The sequence below is a fragment of the Aulostomus chinensis genome, chromosome 15, assembly GCF_037954235.1.
Source record: "Aulostomus chinensis isolate RoL2024-O1b breed Wild chromosome 15, RoL_Achi_v1.0, whole genome shotgun sequence".
Taxonomy (NCBI): domain Eukaryota; kingdom Metazoa; phylum Chordata; class Actinopteri; order Syngnathiformes; family Aulostomidae; genus Aulostomus; species Aulostomus chinensis.
In genome coordinates this window covers 20,889,390-20,910,224 of record NC_141334.1, presented here as the reverse complement: position 1 = coordinate 20,910,224, position 20,835 = coordinate 20,889,390, and the positions used below count along the sequence as shown (strand labels likewise).

The 20,835-nt window shown below is 46.5% G+C and overlaps 2 pseudogenes across 1 annotated transcript; one reads left to right on the top strand and one right to left on the bottom strand.

Annotated features, from left to right (window-relative positions):
• Positions 1-13,909: 13,909 nt before the first annotated feature.
• On the top strand, positions 13,910-16,763 carry LOC147249144 (uncharacterized; annotated as a pseudogene).
• An 874-nt stretch (positions 16,764-17,637) lies between these two features.
• On the bottom strand, positions 17,638-20,809 carry LOC147249143 (general transcription factor II-I repeat domain-containing protein 2 pseudogene; annotated as a pseudogene). The gene is made up of 2 exons (XR_015119501.1): positions 17,888-20,809; positions 17,638-17,711 (listed from the first exon to the last, which is right to left on the bottom strand). The product of XR_015119501.1 is annotated as a general transcription factor II-I repeat domain-containing protein 2 pseudogene (transcript).
• Between the last annotated feature and the right edge of the window lie 26 nt (positions 20,810-20,835).

Sequence of the window (20,835 nt, the reverse complement as noted above, 5' to 3'; positions counted from 1 at the left end):
ACACAGCAACTGAAGGCCCTTCTCCTTATCTCTGGGAACTTCAATCATGCCTCTCCTTCATCTACGCTGCCCACTTTCAAACAGGATGTTGCTTGCCCCACCAGAGACAATGAAACATTGGACTTACTTAATGACAACACCAAGGAGGCATATAATGCATCACCCCTACCACCCTTGCTGTGTGTACATAAATGCAAATTCGCACATTTGTGCAAACAGTTTCCATAAAAAGTCTATGCAAACGCACGAATGAGGCGACTTTTCAGTGAGGCGAAATTTCGCCATTCGAGCAAGTTGAAAATATTCAACTTTGCCAAAAAATTCGCGTTATGACAGCCAATCAGCGTTAAGGTTGTCCCGATGTCACAGCTGACTGTGTCACAAGATGGAGGACAAGTTGATTATGGATGTGTGTGGGAACCCGCTGCTATATGACGATACGTGTCAAAATTACAAAAACCGGTTGAATAAGTTTGTTAGTGTTCTGTTGTGCTTGGTTCTAGTTCCCTGCAAAATGTGCGTTTGTTTTGATTCTGCGTCATGTGTGCTTTGTTTTAACAGGCCCACATGTGCTGCTGTGTTGTGGCTGTGCCCCGCCCAGTCCTTTGTTCAGTTTCCCGCCATTTTTGAAAGCACACCTGTTCTGCTTTAATAATTATTTCTTTTGGGTATTTAAGCCCAGGGCTCTGTTTAGTCCTTGCCAGATCATGCCAGTATTTTCCCTGACCAATTCAGCATTGTTAGTTTTTGAGATCGTTACGGTAGCTCCGGGTTCTGACTTCTGCCTGTTTTTTGACCTGCCCTCTGGAAATTGCCTTGGATACCTTTGCCCTGACTGCCCGTGACGCCTGAATCTTGCCTGTCCCTGTTTTTGACTTTGCCTGCTGTTCTTGTACCTTTTTGGCCGTTCATTAAACTTCTTGGATTGTGAACTGTAGTCTGCAAGTGGGTCCTTTCCTACACTCCCTAACAAACTTGGTGTCCATTCGTGAAATTCTGTCATTGATCCTAGCTAGCAGGTCGTCAAACTGGCCAGTCGTCATCCGAAAATACCGCTGGAAGCACACCACAGCGTAGGACAGGATGCTGAAGACCACAGACTGATAGAACATCCACAGGAGCCTCCTGCAGATGTTGAAGGCTCTCAGCCTCCTCAGGAAGTACGTTCTGCTCTGAGTCTTCTTGTACAGCTGCCTCGTGTTGCTTGTCCAGTCCAGCCTGTTGTCCAGCCACAGCCCAAGATATTTATAGGTCTGTACGACCTCAACCTCCTCCGTTCCTATCAGAACTGGTCTGGGTCTGGGTCTGTCCCTCCCAAAGTCAATGACCAGCTCCTTAGTTTTGGAGGTGTTGAGCTGCAGGCTGTTATTGTGGCACCAGGCAACAAAGTTCCTCACCAGGCCCCTGTACTCCTCCTCTTCATTGTCCCTGATACACCCCACGATGGCTGTGTCATCTGGAAACTTCTAGATGTTACACAGTTCAGAGTTGTAACAGAAGTCTGCGGTGTACAGGGTGAAGAGGATAGGGGACAGTACAGTCCCCTGTGGAGCACCGATGCTGCTGACCAGTGTCAGACGTGATGTCCTTCAGCCTGACAAACTTGAGAAATCCAGGAAGAGGAGGCACTTGAGAAATCCAGGAAGAGGATCCTCACTGTGCCTTTTCCCTTGTCCAGATGCGAGTGGGCTCGGTGTAGCAGGTAGAGGATGCCGTCCTCCACACTGACCTTTCCCCGGTAGGCAAACTGTAGAGGGTCCTCAGTATGCTGCACCTGAGGCCTGAGGAGGTTGAGGAAGAGCCGCTCCAGAGTCTTCATCAGGTGTGAAGTAAGTGCCACCGGTCGGAAGTCGTTCAGCTCGCTGGGACGGTTCTTTTTAGGAACTGGAACGATGCATGACGTCTTCCATAGAATGAGCACTTTCCCGAGCTGCAGACTCAGGTTGAAGACCCGTTGTTGCGGCTCCCCAAGTTCAGCAGCACAGGTCTTGAGGAGCCAGGGACACACTCTGTCTGGTCCCGCTGCCTTTCAGGGCGGAAGCTTCCTCAGTTCTCCTCTCACCTGGTCAGCTGTGAAGCAAGGAGGGGGTTGTGGAGATTGTGAGAAGGGGGGAGGGTGGAGGAGGGAGTGGTGGAGGGGGGCTGCTCAGCTGCTGTGGAGGGGGAGGGGAGGTGGGCCATGGAGTAGGGAGGAGGCTGCTCGGCTGTTGCAGAGGGGGAGGGGGGCGTTGGAGGGTGGTGTGAGGTGGACTGGCTGAACCTGTTGAAGAACTTGTTCAGGTCATTTGCTCTCTCCACCCCTCTCCCCTCCGTGCTGGTCCTGGCTTTGTGGCCAGTGATGGTCTTGACGCCCTTCCAGATCTCCCTCATGTTATGAGGGAGATATGTATATGTATATGTATATGTATCTCCTTCAGCTTTTGCTCCACCTTCCTTCTGTAGGAGTCCTTTGCCTCCTTCAGACAGCGTTTCACCTCCCTCTGTGCTGCTCTCATCTCCTCCCTTGTCCTGAAGGCCTTCTTCTTCCTGTTGAGGACACCCTTGACTTCCTGTTTTATCCATGGTTTGTTATTTGCATAACACCGAACAGTCTTGGTGGGGGCAACCACGTCTGCACAGAAGTTGAGGTAGTCTGTGAAACAGTGAGTCATCCCATCTTTGTCCTCATCATGTGCACCCAGCAGTACATCCCAGTCTGTGGTGTTGTAGCAGTCTCTCAGGGCCTCCTCTGCTGCAGGAGTCCATCTCCTGATGGTGCGGGTAGAGACGGCCTGTCTTTTGACCAGGGGGGTGTACTGGGGCTGTGCATGCACCAGGTTGTGGTCTGACTTGCCCAGTGGGGGGAGGGCGGTGACTCTGTATGCCTCCTTAACGTTGGTATACAGTAGGTCAATCGTCCTGTACTTCCTTGTGGGACAGTCAACAACCTGATGGAAAGCAGCCAGGGTAGAGTCCAGGGTGACATGATTGAAGTCTCCAGAAATTATCATGAAGGCCTCAGGATGTTGGGTCTGCAGCCGTGCAGTGACACTATGAATCCTTTCATGTGCAGCGGCCGCGTCCGCCGTCGGAGGGATGTACACACAGAGGGAGATCACGTGACTGAACTCCATGGCAGATAATATGGCCTCATGCTATCGGCTAGCAGCTCCAGATTAGGGCAACACAAAACCACCTTCAATGAGACATGGCCAGGGTTACACCAACAGTTGTTGGTGTAGATAATAAGTCCCCCACCTTTGCTTTTCCCACATGCCCTCATGTCCCTGTCCGCTCTCACAGCAGTGAAACCTCACAGGTCCACATTAGCATCCGGTATAATATCGGTTAGCCATGTCTCTGTGAGGATGAACAAGATGCACTCACGGTAGATCTGCTGGTTTTCCAGAGCGGCAAACTCGTCCATCTTATTTGGTAGCGAATTAACGTTGCCCATAATCTCGGAGGGAAGCGATGGTTTGAAGCGCCTCCGGTTTCTTGCCAGCTGCGCCTTTAGCTTAGGCCCATCCTTGCAGCCTCTGTAGCGTCTCCGCAGCTCCGCTGGGACGTTGTGACTCTGTCCGTGTTTGAAGTTTTTAACTCCTCTCTAGAATAAGCGAGAGTGCTGACTCTTGTCTGTAAAATTGTCCTAGCCATAGGATATACATTTTTGAACTACTCAGGAAGTAGAGGTAAGAAAAGGAAACAAAAAGAACAATAAAAACAAAACAGTGCTCAGAGCGTTCAGAGTGGCTGCCGTAACCCAAAGCGCCATCTTGTTATTCCCCCTCCCTGGAGGAGCCCGTTGAATTTCACCAAGCTGTGCTCGCCTCTAGATGGTGTTGTTAACCCAGATACGATGGTGTTTAGTTTTCCGATGTATTTTGGCCTTCCACACCAGGTACAACGCAACAGTTCTTTGAATATCCATGGTGAAATGGCGGAAAGAAACGTTGCCAGAAATAGTCGCTACTCGGGCAAGTGTGCGAATTTGCGAATGACACAAATGGACACTAAAATGATCCGGTAGTCAAATTTGCGCGAATAACGCAATTCGAAAAATTTGCATTTGCATTTGATGTGAACACACAGTTAGAAAGATCAGACCGAAACCTGGTGCATCTCTTGCATGTATAAATACCTCCTATATGCAGGCAACCAGCTAATACCTGTACTGTCAAGAGATGGTCCAGTGAAGCAGAAGAATCTTTGAAAGACTGTTTCAATACAACAGTGTGAGACAAATTCTGTGATTCCTATGAGGAAGACATTGACAGCACACACAGACTACATCAACTTCTTTGTGGAAAACACTGTACCCTCCAGGACAGTACAGTGTTTTCCCAACAACAAACCAAGGATCAACCCTGACACTAAGGGCGCGTTTCTGCAATTTCTGCAGCATCATAGATTTTTTTTGTTTAAAATTTTCTTAAAAATCTCCAGTTTCCCAAATATCATTGTAGAAGCCATTCTCTGGTTTTCATATTTATGGTGTCATTGTTATTGAGGTGACCATGGGGGCACAGCACACAGTAAGGGCTACCTCTTCTTAGGTAGGCCAGGTAATTGTGTCTGGTTAGTGCACCTAGGTGGACTCACGGTTTTGACCATTCGCCATACCAGCTTGCCGTATTGAATGGAGCTGACTGTCATAAAAATAGAATGCTGATTATTGGAATAAACCCATCAAAATGACTTCTTTGCCTGTATGCATAAGATCATGTTTGAAATGGTGCACTAGTATTGGCAAATTTAGATTTATATATGCCGATACAATTAAGTAAAAACCGCATCCTGAGAACAAGATGTCAGATGGAAGGATCCTTGGTTTTCATGTGCATGAAGATTCGCTCAATTGGATTACCTTTCTGTGGATTATAATGTTCTCATGGATGATTTGTGAACATCAAAGCCCTGCCAAAGCTAGCTTGACACAGCTGCAACAAAGTATCAATGTAAATATTGACTGTCGAGCTGTATAAGGAAATGGTGAAACTATTGGAGTTGACTGTCATGCTTCTCGCTGCACATTTGTCATTGGTGCTTATGTGTTGCTTGGCCATGGAGGCTTGGGAGTTAGAATTTTTCTGCATATGACTTTCCACTGGTCTAATTGGAAACCCACTTGGTGTCAGGCTTGTGCTAATCACATTGTTTTGATCTTGCGGTTCGTTTACAAGAAACTGTGTCAACAGCACAATTAATTAGGTGCGAACTGATTGAACTGATGATTAAAGTGAGTGTCTATTGACAACTGTTGGAGTTGTTCATATTTGCTGATATTCAAGGCTCTACAGGAGAGTCCTGATTTGAGCGTGGTTTATCCTATTAAATGTGTGGTTAATCAGTTCATTGAGCAGTTTATCCATCAATATGTGGTTTATAAATTCAACATGCAGTTTATCATCTGAGTGAGTGATTTGTCAATTCAATGTGCATTACATTTGCTACATGTGGTTCATGAAATGTCAAAAAAAGCTCATTGATGTCTTGCTTTTTTCATTCATGATTGTGTCTTAAAGGCCCTGATTTATCAAACGAGTGTATGACTGAAAACGGGCATAAAACATCCGTACGTTCATTTCTACGCAAGCTGTGGCATTAATCAATTTGAATGTGAGCATATTCTGCGAAATCTTACGACAGGTCTGAGTTTGTGTGTACAAATTTAGATTTGAGGTGAGGTGACTTGTGGTTCATGGACAGGAGTCAGAGAGTTGTTTTGATATGCCACTGATAAAGATGTGTGCATCATATCAAATCCTTATGGTAAATATGTAGTCTATTAATTAAAAAATCATTTTTAAATGTATAATTGTGTACCTGATTACCCTTCCTGAATTGATGCATGGAACACTGCACAGGTCGACAAACGATCCCCATAATTGAAAGCAATCATTATATTAACAGATCTGTGATTTGATGGAACTTTAGTCAGTCACCTATTGAAGAGATGGCTTTGGCTGTCAGATGGTTAAGGCACAGTGATTGCAGATCAGGCTCTGTTAGAGGACCTTAACACATGCACAGGTGAGAGAGGGTTTTTCTGGACATTCAAGATTTATTCCATTAGAGTGATGAGTGGCTCATGAGTAATTTCCATCTCCCTAGTTATGTCCTCCTGGAGTTATGCCACAACCTAGAACCCCAATTAAGGAGAGAAACCCAGTGTTCCAATGCCAAACCTGTGCCAGTGCAGGTGCTATCCACCTTGGGGTTTTTGGCCACCGGGTCCTTTTAGTGGGAGATCGGAGATAGATCTGGAATAACCCAGCTGTCACTCAGCCAAAATATGCCAGCAGTTTTGACGGCAATCAGTTCCCTCTCTGCTGAATATATTCAATTCCCGTAACATGATGCCCAGCAAACTGTGATTAAAAGGGGATGAGATGAGGTTGCAGAGTTTTCAAACGTGATTGAAGTGATTGATTGTACCCATGTGCATCAGAAGCCACCATCTGTGAATGATTAGGCATACATCAATCACAAAAATTACCACTCCATTAACATTCAAGTAATAAGTGATGCCAGAATGAATATTCTGAATTTGATAGCCCGGTGGCCTGGAGACACATACAATTCATTCATTTTCCAAAACATGAGTGTTTTCATAGCCTTTTTTTTCCTCCGCAAGGAGTGATCTTTTGTTTCCTTACCTTTTCATAGCTTAGTGCCTCCAGTTATTTAGGAGTATTTTTTTTGCTTTTTATTTCAAGTTCTTGTTTCCTCTGTAGCTGAAGTGATTTTAACTAATCGATTAATCTTTAATAGCCTATTGTGTTTAGTCCTCCTTTTAGTGAAGTGATTTGTATTTGTGGTATTTTTCATAGCCACACCTCTTCCCGTACAGAAGAGGGGTGATCTTTAAAGATCGTTTCATAGCCTATATTCTGTTCCTTGAACTTGGAGGAAACCTTCAATAAGGTCTTCATTGAAACACCTTGCCTCTGCTCTCCCAACATTTGTCATGGTCCATGTTTAATGGAGACACCCTCCAAAACCATGCCTTTATGAGAGCATTTGAGAATAGTTGAAGAAAAGTATAACAATTACAATGACTGTTTGCACTTTCAAGAACAGTACACAAGGGTTTTGCCAAAGGAGAGCACAGCTGCCAACATCTGCCTCCTGAGCAAAGATATCAAAGGGCTAAGAATCTTCTCATTGAGAATTTTGGTAATGAGTGTAAATTCAGCTCTGCTTACATGGAAAAGGCCCTCAGCTGGACAGGGATCAAAAGGGAGGATGTCAAGGCACTTCAGGCATTTGCTTTGTTTCTTCGAGGATGGTGCAATTCAACAGAGCCCATCCAGCATATGAGGGACTTGGATATGCCATCCAACATGAGGAACATAGTCATGAAGTTGCCCTACAGTCTATGGGAAAAGTGGAGGAGAACTCCATGTGTCAGAGGGCTATGTTCAGCGATTTAGTGGGATTCATTGTAAAACAAGTCAGAACAGCCATGGATCACTGTTTGGCAACATTCAAGACACCCACATTGCTGCCTCAAGTAAAGGTTCATCTCCAAGTCAGATAAAGGATCTGAAGGAGCGCAAAAGAAGCAGTTTTGCCACAAATGTCACTGCTGTAGAAGGAAAAGAGCATTCTGAACAGATGGAAAAGAAATCATCACAGTCCTCCACTCTTTCTACTCCCCCAAGGCTGCATGTTTCATAAAAAGAGTGGTCACTCACTGGACAAGTGCACACAATTCAAAGGAAAGCTACACTGGGAAAAGATCAATTTCATCAAGGAAAAATCAATCTGTTTCGGCTGCCTTAAGTTGGGCCATTTTAGTAAATCCTGTGAAGAGCATTTGAGCGATTGATGTGTGCAGCCTAAAGCGCCCTGGAGTTCTCCATGTTGATCACCAGGTTAAAGGAACAGGACGACAAGTTAAAGGAACACAGTCACAACAGGTTGAAGAGCCCAAGAAATCAGCCCTGCAACAGTTGCATCCAAGATGTGTGCCCATATTGGAGCCGGTTTTGAGGGTGATTGCATCTTTTCCATTTTACCAGCAGTTAAAGCCAAAAAGAGAGATGCTGTACTATGAACCTACACCTTCTTGGATCCTGGAAGCCTGGTTCAGTGACTGAATGTGCGCAAACAAAGGACCATTCTTTGCTGAGGACACCGGTACAAGAAAAAATTGATTGCTAGTCATGTTGTGTCTGGCCTAGAGGTTTCAGGATTGGACAATGATGATTTCATTGACTTACCTGATGTTGTTACTCAGAATGCATGCCTGGTTCCAAGCACAACATTCTCAGGCAGGAAGATGTGAATAAATGGCCATATCTCAATGGTGTCAAGCGCCATCAGATTGATTCTGACATTGATCTTCTCATTGGAACTAATGCATCTAAGGTGACAGAACCATGGGAACTAATCAACAGTCAAGAGGATGGTCTCTGTGCTGTAAGGACTTAAGTGGGATGGGTCATCAATTGACCACTTTGAGCTTGCTGTGAAAGCAGAAACAGGAATGTCAGCACTAAAACTGCAAATCGAATATCCCTGGTACACACCAAGAAAATGATGGTTCAGCAGTATGATCGTGAATTCAATGAGACAACTTCACAGAAAGAATCTGAAATGTAAAGAGAAGTCATTAAGTTCATGGATGTTATGCATGGTTCGTCAGGTTTGAAAGATGGCCATAACTCCCTGGACCTACCTTTCAGGAACAAAACCCCATTTTGCCAAACAATCCCTGCATTGCAGAACTGTCTTTCAGGGGGAGTGTGTAGCCTTTCTCAGTGATGTCATTGATCAAGGCTATGCTGAGGTTGTGCCAGAGGATCAACTGAAGCAAGAGGATTGACAACAGTGGTATATTCCACATCATGGATGTTATCAACTGAGAAAAGGAGAGTTGAGAGTTGTGTTTGACTGTGGCGCAGTCTACAAGGGGATGTCACTCAACTGCCAACTTCTGTTGGGAACTGATCTCACAAACTCCCTGATCGGAGTTCTTAAGCTGTTGCACTGATGGCTGATATCCAGGCAATGTTCCATCAGGTCAAAGTGTCAGAAAAGGACATCAATTTTCTTCAGTTTCTGTGGTGGCCTCAAGGAAACACAGAGCACCGTCCTGTGGAAGTAGTAATACGGTGCTTTTGCGCATGCACGAGAAAACCTTTGCGCGTTCATGTGAATGCGCATCCACGTGCGCGTGTACCCCTGCGCTAAAAAGGGGCGTGTCCGTTTTTGTTTCAGTGCAGCTTGCAAACAATAGGATTCTGTGGCAGGATGTAAACATGCCTGGACATGTCTCACTAGTCATATGGGATTCTGGGCTAGTACTTAAATACGCCCAGAGTTTGTTGGCTGTATCATATGCGTTTCCGACCAAAGGTTTAGACCGGTGGACTCACGCCCGTGTTTTTTCCTGTGAATCATGGACATGACTCTGGTTAATGGTAAGTTTTTCCCCAATGCCTATTTGTTTTAATGCGTTTGTGTTTAACGTTGTGTTTTAATACCGCTGTTATTTCTGTGCGCAGATGAGGGTAGGCGTTTGTATTCGTCGGTGGCGACTGGTCAACAAGAGGATCCGCCCTGTGAGATTCTAGTGTGATCTGACGATATATATGTGGATAATGATGTTCGCTACATGGACTGTGAGACTTCAGGGCCGCTTTATGGAGCACCTGAAAAGAGTTGTACTGCCGCTGCTAAACGAATCATTCATGTCGCAGTGGTACGATGACTGTGTGGAGTGCCGCGTGCAGCAGCGGGACGATGGCTGCGTGGACGTGTGGCAGGGGCCCCATACGTGTGATGATGTCATACCCTATCGGTACTTTGATAGGAATTACAAGGCCATCATGACGCGGTTGTGGAACAACAATTTCCTGCGCACAATTAGAAACTTTCTATATCTAAAGAAAATGCTCATCAGCCCCTCTAAAATAGCAGGAGCCGTTGAGACAATGTTACACCATCTAGCCCAACCAGACGCTGCAATAAAAGCCATTGACAGCTATTATTGCAGCATACTGTTGGGACTCGGATACTGGAACAGCTGTGCTGCTTGATCTCAAACACATGGCAGCCAAAGTGAGGTTATTTTTGATGTGGGTGTTTTTTTGTTGTTGTTTTTTCCCTGTATACTCTGAAGACTTAAATAAATATCAACCTTTTTACACACTGTGTGCGTTCTTGTTTTCTGTGATGACATGCTTGTTAAAGGGGCCAGTGTGATAAAATCTGAAAACGTAATTAAACATGAGTATCTGTTTTTAAGGGGTTCTGTAGTCACCCATTCTGGCTAAAATATTTGATTTTGTAAAATACTGCATTTAAATGTAAACTCAAGCCCCAACAAGTCCCGACATGCCGCGTCAGGTAGCAGGGCTCCACCCATTTTATTTATTAGTATGGTTTAACCACAATGCTTCAGGAGATCAAACAGTTTTGTGTGACCGGCCATGCAGTGCATAGGCACAGAGGATTGGGATCCTGATTTTCCTTATTGCTGGGAGAAATAATGAGTGATCTCAGTAGTAAGCAACTCCGTATATATTGTCTTCACATTTTGCAGTAACAAATTTACCACTAATTAAGTCTAACCCTAACCCTATATTAATTAATCACTTATTTGTTAACAGACACCCCTACCGCACCTGAGCGCAAAAACAGGCTCAGTTTAAAGAGGAGACCATTGACAGGGCGCAAGGGTGTGTAACAGGGCAAAATCATCCATTGTGTATGTAAAACACCCACCACGCAATTTAAAACATTTAATTTAAAAAATACAGACCCTCTGAGAAGAAGCCATGCACAGCTGAGAGAAAGGCAATGAGCCCCAGGCATGATGGTATGTAATTGCATACTTTTCAAACAGTTTTATCGATACCCTCAGACCTAACAAGTTTTTCCTATTTTCAATTCATAGATCCTAAACCAGGATTCCTACATATCCAGCAGGCGGTCAATACGCTTGAAAGACTGCCTATTTCCACACCTCACAACATTCAACTGCCCTTGACACCAGAGGGCGATAGAGGGCCCTGGATCACGCAACTGTCACCCACAGTGGTGGGTCTGGTGGCGCTGGAAGACATTTGTCAGACCAGACCTACAGAAGACGATTTTAAAGATCTGGAGGAAATCTTTGCAACAGAGCTCAAACCAGCACAAGCAGACACAGCGGAGACGACCCAGAGAAAACCCACAGACAAGGATTTAAAAGATCTGGAGGAAATCTTTGCAACAGAGTTCGAACCAACACAACCGGCAAGAGACCCTGAACTTTTAAATGGAGGGCCTCACACCACACCGCCACCACAATCTGAACACCCTGATGTCACACTCACACTGCAACAAAAGAAATTCGTGAAGGAGAAGCCACCACCAGGAAAGAACTGCCGCCGTCAGCACACCACACCTGTCCAACAAAACACAAGAAAATCAAATGAAGGCCAGAGAAAAGATAACTTAATCACACTGATATAATAACAAAAATCTATAAGAAATTAACAACAATGTACAATAATTAAATGCAAAGAAAAATAACAGAACAACAATTGGGCAATGAGCCCCAAAAGTATGAGAACCAACACAGCCAAAAGAGTCAAAAGAAAGAGTAAAAAAAAAGAACCAAAACGAAGAATCAAAGACAGAGCCAAAACAGCAGTGCTCCAGTTGAATGGCAGCCGGTCTGGGACAGCAGCAAGTCACAGCACTGCCAAGAGACACTAGATTAATAAATGAACAACAGAAACATACTAAATGAAACATAGGGTCAAGTAACCAACCCAATTACGCAATTGATATGGAACAGCTGACTCAGCAGTGACGACGGCAAATCCCGCATCAAGGGCCACCAAGGTATTCCAAAGAAATGAGGTGAGGTGGAGACAGAATAAGGCTGGAAGTTGGGACGGAGCTAAAAAGAACAGAGCTTACCACTAGGGAAACGGAACGTGCACCAGGAGCCCCGGACTGCACACAAAATTCCCCGCTAAGCCAGTGGATTGACCTGCTGCAGGAGAGGCATAATGTCATAAACCATGACGTAAGATATACGACAAGCCTGGTGGCAGCACCTTACCTGGATCAGGCTAGGGAGCCTGCGAAGCCCACCATGCTACGCCAGGTGGGTGGCTGCACCAAACCATCACAGCAGTCAAACAATCAAATCAGCGTGGCTTCAGCAGCCAGCCGCGCCAAGCCAAATTGGTTGAGGGAAAGGGCGCATGCCACACCAAAAGCGCCACAGCCGTGAAGGCACAAGTGGAAGTTGAGAAAAAGGAAGAACAATGTGGTCACTCCTATTTATAGGGGTGCCACGGAAGACGCCAAAATCACGACATGGCAGAGTTTGGCACAGTGCCACGCTGTGGTAAGGAGGATGACAGGATGACAACCTGTCACACTTTCACACTATGTTTCCAGACTAACATCACTCCTAATTTAAACACCATCTGGCTTTATCTTCACAACAATCAGTACTACTTAATCACCAATGTGAAAACTTTTTTCGGCACAGCGTATGTCTGTAATTACTGCTACAACACCTATGACAGTCCTCTAAGGCATAAATGTAAATATTTGTGCAATGTGTACTTTACACACTGCTGTGAACGAGCGTCAAACACTTTAAAACTGCAACCGCATCTGCAAATCAGAGGTTTGTTACAAAGCACACAAAGAGCATGATAAAACTCATGGCCAGATCCCCTGCGACAGCCTAAAATATTGTAGCGGCTGTGGGTTGATTTACAAAGTTGGTAAATAAAAAAAAAAACATGCATGTGTGCTTGCAAAATGTGCCCACTGTAATGAATGTCTCATCAGCGGCAGCTCAGGCCACATGTGCTATATACAGCCTATAGAAAAAAAGACCTGGAGAGAAAATACATCTTGTATGATTTCGAAACCTGGTACCAGGAGGGAAAACACGAGGCATGTTTTGTGTGTGCTATGGACTTGGATGGAAACAAATCCTGTTTCAACACTTTGCGCTGCGTCGGGGCATTTGTTGATCATTACAGACGGCCCAAGTTTCGCGGATTCATATTCATAGCCCACAATGCTTCAGGTTTTGACCACTACATTCTGCTGGAGCATTTTGTCCAGCGGGGGATTGTTCCGTCCATCACCATGCGCGGCAGCAGAGCGATCCATATGTACGATAAATCATACGACCAGAGTTGGATCGACTCTTTTTCTTTTCTACCGATGCATTTGGCAAAAACCCAGATGCTCTAGGATTTAAAGATTTGGAAAAAGGACACTTTCCGCACCAGTTTAACACAAGAGCAAACGAATACTACAAGGGTAAATACCCAGAACCGTCTTGCTATGGCTTTGATAAAATGAGCGTCAGCGGGCAGAAGAAGTTTATGGAGTGGTACAACACGGTGTGTCATGAAACATTTGACCTACAATCTGAAATGCGCAAATACTGCATTAATGATGTGGAGGTGTTAAGAAAGGCCTGCGCAATCTACCACGATGCATTTTTAAACTGCAAAAGCCTTCTGAGAAATACCCCCAAAGGAGCCCGAGAGGGGGGGAGAATGACAACCCCAACAGGACGGACTCAACGGTATCGAACTACGCAAACGGAAACACGACTACGAATCCAAGATGCATCTGCAGAAAAGTGTGCAAAAACACGCACGGCCTAAACATACATCTGGCCAGGATGAAATGCAGGGAGCAGGAGAACATACTGCAACGCACAGGATCTGATCCTGGTGAGACGCAGGAGGAGCCCGGCCCGGAGTCACCCCACAGAACTCAGTCCCTCCAAGTAGTAGAGCCTTCCAATCCCTGCAAAATAGTCCAACAGAAGCGGATCAAATGGCCTCCAGCTAAGAGCCAGTCAGTGTGGTCACAGTTTGACACTGATGTGAGCAAGATCCTGGAAACCACAAGGAAGGGGGAAGTAGACCGGCGGCTCAAGACCATGACTGCAATCATAGTCAGCAATGCAGCTGAGAGGTTTGGCCACATCGAGAGCAGTAACATCAAGTCCAGCTACACCATGAACCAGCCACCCTGATCCATAGACTGCGTCAGGAACTTCGAAGCCTCAAGCAACAGCATAAGGTGGCTAGCGAAGACGAAAAGCAACCGCTTGTCAAGCTTCGCAACATCTTGAGGAAGAAGCTCATGACGCTGCGCAGAGCAGAGTGGCACCGAAGGCGGGGAAAGAAAAAGAGCAAGAAAGCGTGCCGCTTTCATCTCCAACTCTTTCACTTTCTCCAAGAAGCTCCTGGGGGACAAGCGCAGTGGCAGCCTAATCTGCTCAGTTGAGGAGGTAAACTCCTTTCTGCACAACACCCTGAGCGACCCAGAGAGAGAACTGGAGCTACAGCCACAGAGGGCCCTCATAATCCCACCACCACCATCAGTGGAGTTTGCTCTGAGGGAGCCCACCTGGACTGAGGTTCAGGAGGTGGTGAAAGGAGCCAGAACTGCTTCAGCCTCAGGCCCTAGTGGTGTCCCATACACTGTCTACAAGCGCTGCCCGCAACTCCTTCGTTACCTGTGGAAGATCCTGAGGGTTATCTGGTGCAGGGGGAAAGTTGCAAACCAATGGGGGTGCGCTGAGGGTGTGTGGATCCCTAAGGAAGAGAACTCCAAGAACATAAGTCAGTTTCGAACCATCTCACTGCTAAGCGTCGAAAGCAAGATTTTCTTCAGCATCCTGTCACGACGACTAACAGAGTTCCTTGTGAAGAACAGCTACATCGACACCTCTGTTCAAAAGGGTGGAATCCCTGGAGTGCCGGGCTGCTTGGAATACACTGGTATGGTAACACAACTCCTCAGGGAGGCACGTGAATGGAAGGGGGACCTCACTGTGCTATGGCTCGATCTTGCCAATGCATATGGCTCTATCCCACACAAGCTTGTTGAGCTTGCCCTCCATCGACATCATGTTCCCAGCAAAGTCTCAGATCTTAAACTGGATTACTACAATAACTTCAGGCTAAGAGTCACCGCCGGATCAGTTACATCAGATTGGCATCGGCTTGAAAAAGGCATTATAACCGGCTGCACCATCTCAGTCATCCTTTTCGCCCTCGCCATGAACATGATTGTCAAGTCAGCTGAGGTAGAGTGCAGGGGCCCCTTGACAACATCAGGAGTAGGCCAGCCCCCAATAAGAGCCTTCATGGATGACCTTACTGTCACCACTACATCCGTACCAGGCAGCAGGTGGATTCTCCAAGGCCTAGAGAAGCTCATCACCTGGGCAAGGATGAGCTTTAAGCCAGCAAAATCAAGGTCTCTAGTGCTCAAGAGAGGGAAAGTAGTGGACAGATTCCGCTTCTCACTGGCTGGAGCCACCATCCCTTCCATCACAGAGAAGCCAGTTAAGAGCCTCGGGAAGTTCTTTGACTGCAGCCTCAAAGACTCTGCCTCCATCCAGAGAACCAGCAAAGATCTAGAGGACTGGCTTAGCCGGGTTGACAAAACTGGTCTGTCAGGGAGGTTCAAGGCCTGCATTCCATCCTGCCCCGGATCCTGTGGCCTCTGCTCGTGTACACTGTACCTTTAACAACGGTCGAGGACATGGAGAGAAAGATCAGCAGCTACCTAAGGAGATGGCTTGGTCTACCACGCAGCCTAAGCAGCTCTGCTCTGTATAGCACCAGCAACATCCTGCAGCTCCCAATCAGCGGCCTCACTGAAGAGTTTATGGAGTCCAGAACATGGGAAGCATTGCAATACAGAGAATCCAGAGATCCAAAGGTGGCATCAGCTGGTATCCAGGTGCGAACAGGCAGGAAATGGAGTGCAGGCAAAGCCCTGGACGTGGCGGAGTCTCGGCTGAGGCAGAAATCACTGGTGGGGTCCATAGCAACAAGGCGTGCAGGCATTGGCTACTTTCCATCAACCAGAGTTGACCAGGCCCAGGGCAAGGAGCGCCAACATCTGATCCTGGAGGAAGTGCGGGCAGGCGTGGAGGAAGGACGAGCTAGCAGGATGGTGGGAATGGGGCAGCAAGGAGCATGGACTAAATGGGAAAATGTTCTACAACGGAAAATCACCTGGTCAAACATCAGGTTCTTAGTCCAGGCTGTTTATGATGTCCTTCCAAGCCCAGCAAACCTCCACGTGTGGGGTAAAACAGAGACACCATCCTGTCCCCACTGCCCAGGACAAGGCTCCCTGAAACACCTACTCAGCAGCTGCCCAAAAGCCCTTGGAGACGGGCGCTATCGCTGGCGCTACGACCAGGTGCTTAGGGCAGTGGCTGACAGCATCGCCACCGCCATCAATACCAGCAAAAGCCATCACAGTCCAAAGACCATTATGTTCCGCAGAGCTGGAGAGAAGCCCAACATACCACCAAGGCCGGCCTCCTCACCTCCACCAATGACTGGCAACTGGAAGTGGACCTGGGCAGACAGCTGAAGTTTCCTCCCAGGATTACATCGACCAGGCTTCGCCCAGACATGATCACTGTCTCGAATTCCACCAAGCAGCTGATCATTCTGGAGCTCACTGTGCCATGGGAGGAACGCATGGACGAGGCCAACGAGAGAAAACGTGCCAAGTACCAGGAGCTGGTGGAAGAGTGCAGGAGGCAGGGCTGGAAGACGATCTGTGAGCCTCTGGAGGTGGGCTGCTGGGGATTCGCAGGCCGTTCACTCTGCAGAGCATTTACGCGGCTAGGACTCGTCGGGGAGGCAAAACGGAAGGCCATCAGATCCGCAACTGAAGCCGCAGAGAAAGCCACAAGATGGCTTTGGATTAAGAGGGCAGAACCGTGGGCAAACGCTGCTGGGACACAGGCCGGGGATTGATCACCCCGGTCGGGTTGCCTGGGCTGAGGGGGTCTGATGTTGAAAGACCCGAAACCCCCGATGATCCCAGGATACAACATCACTGATGATGTGTCCCAGCGCATCCTCAAGATGTATCTTTGAACTGTACACAGATAGATCCATACAGTTTCACCACATTCAATAGCTGCCTGGGGGTTTATAAAACACTATTCTTACCCCGAAACACAGTGGCTCTGACATACGATGGCGCATATGTGACACAAAATAAGACCTGCTCTAACGCCTCCATACAGTGGCTTGAGTATGTGATGCACGCTGAAAACATACACATCCAACACGCTCTTAACACGGGTGAGCAGAAGATCGGGCCATACTTTGTTGATGGTTTCTGTGAATCTACAAAGACGTGTTATGAATTTGCTGGTTGTTTTTACCACGGCTGTGTCAAGTGTCATGTGGAGAGCGAGAAGAACCCAGTGTCCAGAATTTCTTATGGTGAACTCTTCCACCAGTTTTCTGAGCGTGTGACAGCCTTGAGAATGCAGTATGGCTTGAGAGTGGTTGTGATGTGGGGGTGTGAGTGGAGTGCATTGTGTAGATCTGACCAGGCCGTTAGAGGTATTTTATCCACGTACAGAAAACCCAAACGTCTAAACCAGGGGTGTCCAAACTTTTTTCATGGAGGGCCACATGCAGAAAAATATATGAAAGGCTGGGCCACTCACTAGAGATGAGGTTTATCGCCTCACCTCTAGTGTATAGTCAGTGTATTGAATTTAACAAAATCCATCAAATTTAGGTAGTCTATCCTTGATAACTGAATATGCTTAAAGGAAAAAAAACCTACATCACAACTTTCCATTAATGAATTTTCATTTATTTTATTTGTTTCCAAAAGGATTGTCAGCTCATTTGCAGTAGCCTTAGATTGCTTCTTAGTCAGGATGGTGACTCCTCTTCATAGCCCTGTATAAAGGGTGAGAATAAGATATTGATGCAGTTATTGAGTTTTTATTAATAAGTTATTAAAGTTGTTGACACAAACTAACGTTTGTTAGAAAATGTTATCAATTTAAATTGTCTGAAGTAATTAAATAATTGAGCTTGTGAACACATGGACACTGTATGATATTTTAACTCACCTTTAATAGGAACAGCGTTGCACTTAGTGGGAGCAGTGATGCTGCGCTTTGGACCCAAGCATGGCTGGCAGGTCAGGAGTGAGTTTGGTGGTTGAGATGCGAAGGACATCACGGAGGTGGCTGTCGGTCATTTTGGTTCTCAATCTGCTTTTGTTCAGAGTTAACAGAGAAAACGTTTGCTCACATATGTATGTCGAGCCAAACAGACTCATCATCCTTTTTGCATGACGTTGCATCAGAGGAAACTTTTTCCAAGCCCTGGTAGAAGTCGGGTAGGGAGAGCAACTGATGCTGATTCTTCAGAGAATCATCACACTGCATTTCGATAAGCTCCAATTGCAGACTCTCTTCCACTTCTTCTGCATCCATCAGGAAGGGAGTTGAGAACAGCTTGATTTCTTTCTCAATGGTAGAGAAATCTTGGAAACGCTGACTGAATTCTGTATTAAGAGATGTGACCACAGACACATATTTTTCCTTTTTGCAGAAAGGTTGGCGTTTGGAAAACCACACTTGATTTCGGACAGCATGGGGAAGTGCGCAACATTGAAGTTACGCAGTTGTGTCTCAAAGAGACGGAGCTTCGCGCGGAATGCTTTCATGTGCGCGTACAGCTGTGGCACAAGCTGGTCTTTGCCTTGCAGGCTCTTGTTCAGTGTGTTAAGATGACCAGTGAGATCAACTAGAAATGCCAGGTCTGCCAACCACAGAGGGTCACTTAGTTCACGTAGAGGTTTGTCCTTCTCTTTCAAAAACTGATCAATTTCTGATCTCAGGGAATAAAACCGCTGCAGCACGGAGCCGCGGCTGAGCCAGCGCACATCACAATGGTAAAGAACGTGCCCATATTCAGCATCAACATCAGATAGGAAAGCTTGACATTCTCTGTGATAGAGCCCCCGTGCTCGAATTATGTTCACTGTTTTCACAACTGTATTCATCACATCATCAAGCTGGACTGTCTTGGCACAGAGGGCTTCTTGGTGGATGATACAGTGCATTTTAACAGCCTCACCTCCGCTGTCCCGCACCTTCGCGCACACCATTGAGGCCACTCCTTTGCGCTCACCTGTCATAGCCGGAGCCCCATCCGTTGTAACTCCGCACAGCTTGTCCCATTTAAGATCCATCTTGTCAATTGCATCTGACACAGCTTCAAACATGTCCTTTCCCGTTGTTGTGCCCTTTAGACTCCTCAGATCAAGCAGCTCCTCCATAACGTGAAAGTTATCATCCACTCCTCGCAGAAAAATCAGCAGCTGTGCGGTGTCTGTAGGATCGGTGCTCTCATCACATGCAAACGAGTAAAAGTCAAAAGCACAAGCTTTACGTGACACTTGGTGTTCTATGTTAGCTGACAAATCTTCAATTCGCCGCACAACTGTGTTTTGGGACATGCTCACGTTGTTAAATTCTTGCATCTTTTCTGGGCACATCGTTTCTGCGACTGTGACGAGGCACTGTTTTATGAAGTCACCATCTGAGAAAGGTTTCCCGTGCCGTGCTATGAGTTCAGCTATCTTGTAGCTTGCTAATGTGGCACTTGCTTGTATTTTGTTAGCACGGAGAAAGCACTGCTGTTGAGCGAGCAGGCTAGCTGCCAGCTGCTTAACTTTCTCCTCCCGCTCAGCACCGGTGTAGGACGTGTAGGTCTGGTGTTTGGTTTCATAGTGTCTTCGTACATTATAGTCTTTCATCACTGCAACGCTTTCATGGCAAATCAAACAAACACATTTCTTCTTGACTTCCATGAAGAAATATTCATTTTCCCACCGTGTCTGAAATTTTCTGCACTCACTTGCTATCTTGCGTTTTTTTGGTTCCCCCATTTTGGTCACTCGCACAAAAGTTTTCTTTTATTCATTTTATTTAGAGGAAAACCTGCTGTGTTGAAGACTGGCGCTCCACCTAGTGGTGAAACTAAGAATTACAACACAGTCCAGCGCAAGTTTTATGTGAGGGCCATATTCAATTATTTTTTAAAACTTGCTGCGGGCCAATAAAAAATGGACCACAGGCCGCAGTTGGCCCGCGGGCCGTAGTTTGGACACCCCTGGTCTAAACCCTAGAGATGCATTGTTTGGGGGCCGTACAAGTGCAATGGAACTGTATCACCAGTGTGTGGGTGGTGAAAAAATTCACTACTACGACTTCACCAGCCTTTACCCCACAGTGCAGTCTAAAAAACAATACCCTGTAGGCCATCCGCAAATTATTCACAACAACTTTGATGACATTGAAAACTATTTCAGTCTCATTAAATGTGTTGTGCTGCTGCCGCGGGGGCTCGACCAGTCCGTCCTCCCATACAAGGCTCACGCCAAGCTCATGTTCCCGCTATGCCGTACCTGTGCTGAAGAGCTAAATCAGTCAGACGAGAGCAGACATAGTGACACAGAGTGTCAGTTGTCTGGGACATGGGGCTCTTTTGAGCTCTTGAAAAGGGGTATTGTTTGTTGGACATTGATGAGGTCTGGCACTTTCCGAACAAGAAAGACACACTGTTTAAAGAATTTATCAAGACCTTTCTGAAATACAAACAGGAAGCCTCAGGCTACCCCAAACACGCCACAACACCTCAGGAACGTGAGAAATACATCGCCGACCATTATGAAAAGGAGGGTATCAGACTTGACACGGCCAAAATCTGTGTCAACAAAGTAGTCAGAAGCTGTAACAAACTCCTCCTCAACTCGCTCTGGGGCCGTTTTAGCATGCGTTGTACCATGGCCACACGTGAGCTGATCACAGAGCCTGAGAGGTTTACCCAGCTCATGTTTAGTGATCATTACAAAGTGAGCCAGTTTTGTTTTATCTCTGACGACGTTGCTATGGTGCAATGGCCACACGCCGACGGTGTGGGGGCTCAGGTGAAAGACGTGAATGTGTTCATAGGCGCCATGACCACCGCGCATGCACGCCTCGAGCTCTACAACCTGCTTGACAAG